Here is a 7,287-nt window from a genome sequence, read left to right on the forward strand (position 1 = left end):
AGGCTTGGATTTTAAAAGCTTGAGATGTGAGAGGAAAGAGAAGGCTGAGGGAATTGACAAATGGACAGAGTTTGAGGGAGATAAAGGGGGAACACAGGCTGAGGGAGGGAGTTATTGAGCACCACACGCTTAAAGGAATTGCCTTTTTAAAATGCCTCAAAGGCAAATCGTAATCCTGCAATGAGGCTAAGAAATCGGATAAATCCTCAAAACATTTTAAACACAACTAAAAATACCTTTTGGGAAAAAAACCTTAAAATAACTAACAGAGGGTAAGGGCTGATCAGCCATTTATTAATGAGTTAAAAAGCACTGAAACGTTGACAAAGGTTTGGCATGTTCTCCTTGTCACTTGTACTGTATGGATCTGGATGGGGTTATGGTGCTAACTGCTGACAGCCCCTCAATGCTTGAGAAAGACAACATGGCTGGAGAAACAGATTCATCTATGAAGTAACTTTGGGAGTATGTGAGAGAGAGAGAGGGAGCGGGCATTTGAACAGCCAGTTAGAGCAGAGTAGATACAGGAAGACGGGAAAACTCTCAATCCCAACCTGTTTCGCCTCCAGTCAGATAAACTGCTGGCATTCCGGGTGCAACCGAGGCAGGAGATTGGGCTGTGTGGAGAAGGTGTACAATAATAACACTTGCATTTATGTAGCGCCTTTTAATGTAGAAGAAATGCCAAGAAGCTTAGCAGAATCGCGACAGAAGGTTATTTTTAATGTTATTTTTAATGGGACATGCTGATTAATATGTGACATTTAAAGAAAGATCTTGCTTTCATAAAAGCACCTTTCAATACCTCAGGAGGTCCCCAAGTACTTCACAATTTCTTTGAAGTGCAGTCACTGTTGTGTGTAGCCAATTTATTCACAGCAAACTCCAGCAGATACTTTATCAGTGAGTGATTAGTATTACACCAGTGAGCATGCCACAGATTATCTCCAGTCAGGGGCTACTGCCAACTTTCCACTAAAGTGTCAACCATGGCTCAGTGGATGGCAGTGTTATCTTGGGAGTCAGGAATCAAGGATTCAGAGTTGTTCTGAATTACCAGGTTGTCCGCACGCTCTTGCTGAGGAGAGTTTAGTTAATGAGGGTCCCTGACCAGGAACACTTACTTTTAAAAAGAAATGGAACCATCAGAAAGATTGTGGATTAGCATAATTCTCATCCTGGTTTTCACCACATCTGTCCTGTCAACATGAATTGTTTAATTAGTTGGCATCAGAAGGGGAGCCAGCCAAGAAAAAGTGTGGAGCTCTCACCTTCCTAAGGGACCAGACCCTCGTAAACATGAGAGCAGCACCAGTATATTAGCAATGAATGTGTTAAACCACTTATCTCAGAGACATTGACACCTGTTCTGGCCTGACTCTCCAGTGCAGTAATGAGGTAGTGCTGCACTGTCAGAGGTGCTGGGTACGATTTTATGGTTTCGGGACAAGCAAGGCTCTAAAACCCCGTCCATGGTCTGCCCCTCGCCCTCTCCAATTCCCATGGCGGGCTGGAAGGTAAAATTCTGGCCACTGTCTTAGATGATACAATAGACTGAGGGGTGTAAATGATTTCATAACTGCATTGGACACAGAGCTGGGGAATCTGCCCCTCCCTCCACTCTCTCCCTGGTGTCCAGCAACATTAGTAAAATCAAATTATCTGTCATGATCACATTGCTGTTTATGGGGACTTGCTGTGCACAAATTGGCTGCTGCGCTTCCTGCATTATGACACTTTGAAAAATACTTAATTGGCTTTAAATGCACATTGGGGAGTGCTGGGGTTTTGAAAAGTGCCGGAGAAATACTGGGCATCTTTAATTCAAGCGTTTCTAGCTTTGAATGCCTACATCTTTCCAATGTCTGGACAACGATGAAGTCTTCCTGTGTGACTGGATGCTTTACTTTCCTACTCGACTGTAACTTTGTTACCCAAAGGAGCCTGAATCGGCCCTGTTAACTCAAACACCTCCTCTCATTAACCAAGCCCCTGTCAACCGAGGTGACGAGAGAGTTTAATTTAGGCTGTTCTGAATTACCAGGTTGTCCACACGCTCTTGCTGAGGAGAGTTTAGTTAATGAGAGTCCCTGACCAGCAACACTTATTTTTAAAAAGAAATGGAACCATCAAAAAGATTGTGGATTAGCATAATTCTCATCCTGGTTTTCACCACGTCTGTCCTGTTAACATTAATTGTTTAATTAGTTGGCATCAGAAGGGGAGCCAGCCAAGAAAAAATGTGGAGCTCTCACCTTCCTAAGGGACCAGACCCTTGTAAACACGAGAGCAGCACCAGTATATTAGCAATGAATGTGTTAAACCACTTATCTCAGATGTCATTGTCCTCAGCTTTAATGAAGATGATATCCCTACCCATCTCCCAAAAAAATAGGTTAGCTCCTTCTGAGTAAATCATTGGATTGGAGCGCAGTGTTCATTACTCGTTCAGCCCATTTAATGGTATTATCTGCACTGTGGTTCAATTCAGTCTTCTGGTCCCTATTACAGACAGCTGATTAAAAAATGGTAATCGTCAATTCAACCCAATTCTTACGTCTTTTTAAACAGAACTCTGTCTGCACAAATGTGACTTGACCGGATTGTGAGATCACTTCTCTTATCGAGTATAGAAAGTCCCAGTTTCCCCTTCCAGTCTGGGTTTGGTTTATTGGGTCATTTCCATTGACGGAATTGGATATGGGGCTTGTTTTACAGCCCTTCCCCCCCCACCCCCAAATATTATTCTGTGTTGAAGTTGTTGTGGTGTGACATCTGACTGGATGTTAAACTGGTATTCCTCCTTAGCTTTCTCACTTGGAGAGTTGTGTTAAAATTACCGCCCCCCGCCCCCTCCACCAGTCCCCCTGCCCAGGTATAACTCTGTAGGGGGGACCCTTGGATTCCCTGACTATCTCTCTCCCTTGTAGTTGAGCTGGCTGTAGTTTGAGCCACACCATTGGAAGAAGCAACAATTGCTTACAAAGCTCTCAGAAGCAGCGAGAGCGGACAATTTACCAGACTTACAGCAACTACATCCACAGCCCAGATACCTTGCTTTCAGTGTGATGTGGGCCTGGCAATGTCGGTGTGGCCCTTACAAGAGCTCGAAGCTCAATCCTAAGGAATTTGTAACCTTCGACCATGTTCTCTCTCCTCGGATGCTGACAGACCTGCTGAGAGTTTGAGGAATTTTCTGTTTCTGTTCTAGATTTCAGCATCCACAGTCATTTTGCTTTTAACTTCAGAAGAATTCCCTTGAATACCGCAGATTAAAGGGCAATCTAATTGAGGTGATGAAAATAATTAAGGATGGAGTAGATGGTGAGAAGGGAGTCCGGAACAGGTATAACATTGGAGCTCAGCTGTTCAGGGCTGTTGTCAGAAAGCATTCTGTACACGAAAGGTAACGGAAATCTGAAGCGTTCTCCTCCTGTAAAAATGTCTGAGGCTGGGGGATCAACGATAAAACTTGAAAGTCGAGATTTATAAATTCTGTTAGTCAATGGCTTAAGGAGCGAGAGGAGGATGACAGGAGCTGGAGGAGGATGACAGGTGGCTGGAGTTAAGATGCAGATCAGTGGCGATCTAATTGAATGATGGGAGAGGATGAATGGCCTACCCCCTTGAAGATTATCCTTCCCCCCCTCCCCCTCTCAATCCCAGCTGACCACATTATATTGTCTGTCTGACCTTGTACTCTGTGGTAATGCTGTGTTAACATTCTCTGTGCAGAGATGAATTTACTCTCTTTGATACTTTCATTTCAATGTCAGCTCTTTGGAGTAATATTTCATAACTTTTATGTATCTTTTATGCACAGAATCCAATTATTTAGTCTTTAGTTTTACAGAGAAAGCAATAAATTTCTAGCAAACAGCACTGGATTGGAGTTGTCCTGCCGTTAAATTTGTGCTTTAGCTGTCGGCTGAAGCTCCACACTAGACTTGAGCAGTTGTGTTTGAATTGCATTGCTATAGCACCGAGCACAACCTCAGAATGTCCCAAACTGCTTTGCAGTCAGTTGTCATAATGCAGGAAACACACAGACAGTTCACACATCGCAAGATTCCACTGTGACCATCTGTTTCGATGGCATTGATTGAGGAATTAAGACTGGGCAGTAGGACTACCAGGAAAAACTCAGCTATTCTGTTTCCAAATGGTGTCCTGTGATATTTTACCTCCATCTTAGACTGCAGGTAGTGACTTAATATCTGAAAGATGGCACCTTCCACAGTGCTGCACTCCCTCTGAAACGTCAGCCTGTTTCTAGAGCCTTCCAGAGCCACGACTAGCATTTCTTATTTATTCTTTCACATGGCTGTCACTTGACGAAGGAACAGCGTTCCAAAAGCTTGTGGCATTTACTATCAAATAAACTGTTGGACTTTAACCTGGTGTTGTGAGACTTCTTACTGTGTTTACCCCAGTCCAATGCCGGCATCTCTACATCGTCACTGGCTGGGCCAGCATTTGTTGCCCATCCCTAATTGCCCTTGAACTGAGTGGCTTACTTGGTCATTTCAGAGCTACCATTGCTGTGAATGTAAGGATGGCAGATTTCCTTCCCTAAGGGATATTAGTGAACCAAATTTTTTTTTAATTTAGACTTTTAATTCCAGATTTTTACTGAATTCAAATTTCACCATCTGCCATGGTGGGATTTGAACCCAGGTCGCCAGAGCATTACCCTGGGTCTCTAGGTTACTAGAACAGTGACAATACCACTACGTCACTGTGTATTAGGCAGATCTTTGTGGATAACTTAGAGTGGTTCCATGAGGTTTCCAGGAAGGGTAAGTTGAGACCAACACACTGGCTTCTTTACAAGGGAGGCAGATATTGTAATGTGAGGGTAATGGATATGATCAGATATGTATGAAAAACCTTTCTTCATGCATCATTTCACATACTCAATGTTTGTGTAGTTGTTAATGGTGCGATTGGATGGGATGGGGAGCATTATTCCTGTGGTATAAAGAAGCTGGTACTGAACTGGCCCACCAGAGTGTGAGCACAACGGCTACGTGGCAAGATGTAAACTTTTAATTCAATAAATCTGCCGCAGGAAAATAATTTCGGAGGAAATTGCCAAATTTGCTTCAGGAAAAAGAATTAGTTCATTCCTTTCTGTTACTCCCTAAGCCTGACTCCAGTCCCACCCTATTGGTTTTACAAAAATACACTTTATTCTTAGATTATGTGAAAGATAAACATTTCCAAATGGCCATCACACAATTCCAATAATCTAGTTCTCTTCATACCTCATGTTGCTCTCTTGAGGAGCTGCAGTACAGTCAAAGAAATGTGACAGACATGTCAAAATGGTCATTACAAAAGGTGCAAAGGTATTTAAGGTGTTCACATGCATCAAGTTGCACTCTGGGGTGCTTCAATGCAATTGTGATGAGCGTAACATTCACCACCCCATCTTCTGAGACAGCAGAACAACTCACCAATTGTAAAATAACATTGACATCATGATTGCAATACTTTGATTTGATTCATTATTGTCGCATGTATTAACATACAGTGAAAAATATTGCTTCTTAAGCATTATATAGACAAAGCATACCGTTCACAGAGAAGGAAGTGAGAAGGTGCAGAATGTAGTGTTACAATCATAGCTAGGGTGTAGAGAAAGATCAGCTTAATGCGAGGTAAGTCCATTCAAAAGTCTGATGGTAGCAGAGAAGAAACTGTTCTTGAGTCGGTTGGTACATGACCTCAGACTTTTGTATCTTTTTACTGATGGAAGAAGGTGGAAGAGAGAAAGTCCGGGTTGCGTGGGGTCCTTACTTATGCTGGCTGCTTTGCTGAGGCAGTGGGAAGTGTAGACAGAGTCAATGGATGGGAGGCTGGTTTGCGTGATGGATTGGGCTACATTCACGACCTTTTGTAATTCCTTCCTGGGCAGGGCAGGAGCCATACCAAGCTGTGATACAATCAGAAAGAATGCTCTCTATGGTGCATCTGTAAAAGTTGCTGAGAGTTGTAGCTGACATGTCAAATCTCCTTAGTCTTCTGAAAAAGTAGAGCGTCGGTGGGCTTTCTTAACTGTAGTGTCAGCATGTGGGGACCAGGACAGGTTGTTAGTGATCTGGACACCTAAAAACTTGAAGCTCTCAACCCTTCCTACTTCAAGAAGCCTCATCACCATTTTCTCAGGACAGCTAAGGAATGAGTGGTATTTGGTGTCCATGTTACTGATGCCCACAACACAAGAACAAATAATTTGATAATGTATGTATGCCATGTATTAGGATTAGGGGTGGGGAATTTAAGTCAAAGTAACTGGGGTGTACCCACTTCTGCAATATCCTAGCGTATTATCACTAGACCATTAATCCACAAACTCAGCTAATGTTCTGGGGAGCTGGGGTTCGAATCCTGCCTTGGCAGATGGTGGAATTTGAATTCAATAAAAGAAAATCTGGAATTAAGAGACGACGACCATGAAACCATTGTCAATTGTCAGAAAAACCAATCTGGTTCACTAATGTCCTTTAGGGAAGGAAATCCACCATCCTTACTTGGTCTGGCCTATATATGATTTCAGAGCTATAGACTCTCAACTGCCCTCTGAAATGACCTAGCTAGCCACTCAGTTCAGGGGCAATTAGAGAAGGGCAATAAATGCTGGCCAGCTAGTGCTGCTCATGTCCCATGAATGAATTTAAAAAAGTTTCTCACGCTCCACTGATTCTGAATGTCTTAATTAGCCTACACCATAGAATTTAGTTCTTGTTTTGTGTTCATTTTCCTCTCCCTTCTTACACACTGTTTCACTGATTAAGCTGAAGCCGGGTACGTCTAGTTCCTGCACAGTTGCAACTCATGATAAAGGAACAAACCGGGTGGAAATGGTAGCTGCACTAAATAGTTTATTCCAGATGCTGTTAACCTTTTATTCACCAACTACAACTTGCATCCACATGTTCCCCATAAGTAGTAACATTTTCCAATGTAATCAGACTAAAACTGACACCGAAACAATGAAGGGGACTTCAGAATGGCAGTGGAGAGTTTGGTCAAGGGGGGTAGGTTTTAAGGAGCACAGAGAGAGGTGGAGAGGTTTAGGGAGGCAATTCCATCTCGCTGGCTGAAGTATGATGCCAACGATGGACTGATGAAAATCAGGGACACTCAGGGGACCACCTAAAAATAGAATCATTTTAAAGTACAATCAACGTCAGTTTAACGTCAGTGTTAGGCAAGTTGATGGAGAGCATTCTTAGGGATAGGATGTATGAGCACTTAGAGCATTGCGATCTGATTAGAGAT

The sequence above is a fragment of the Carcharhinus amblyrhynchos genome, chromosome 18 (genome assembly GCF_965287045.1).
Source record: "Carcharhinus amblyrhynchos chromosome 18, sCarAmb.v2.hapA, whole genome shotgun sequence".
NCBI lineage: Eukaryota > Metazoa > Chordata > Chondrichthyes > Carcharhiniformes > Carcharhinidae > Carcharhinus > Carcharhinus amblyrhynchos.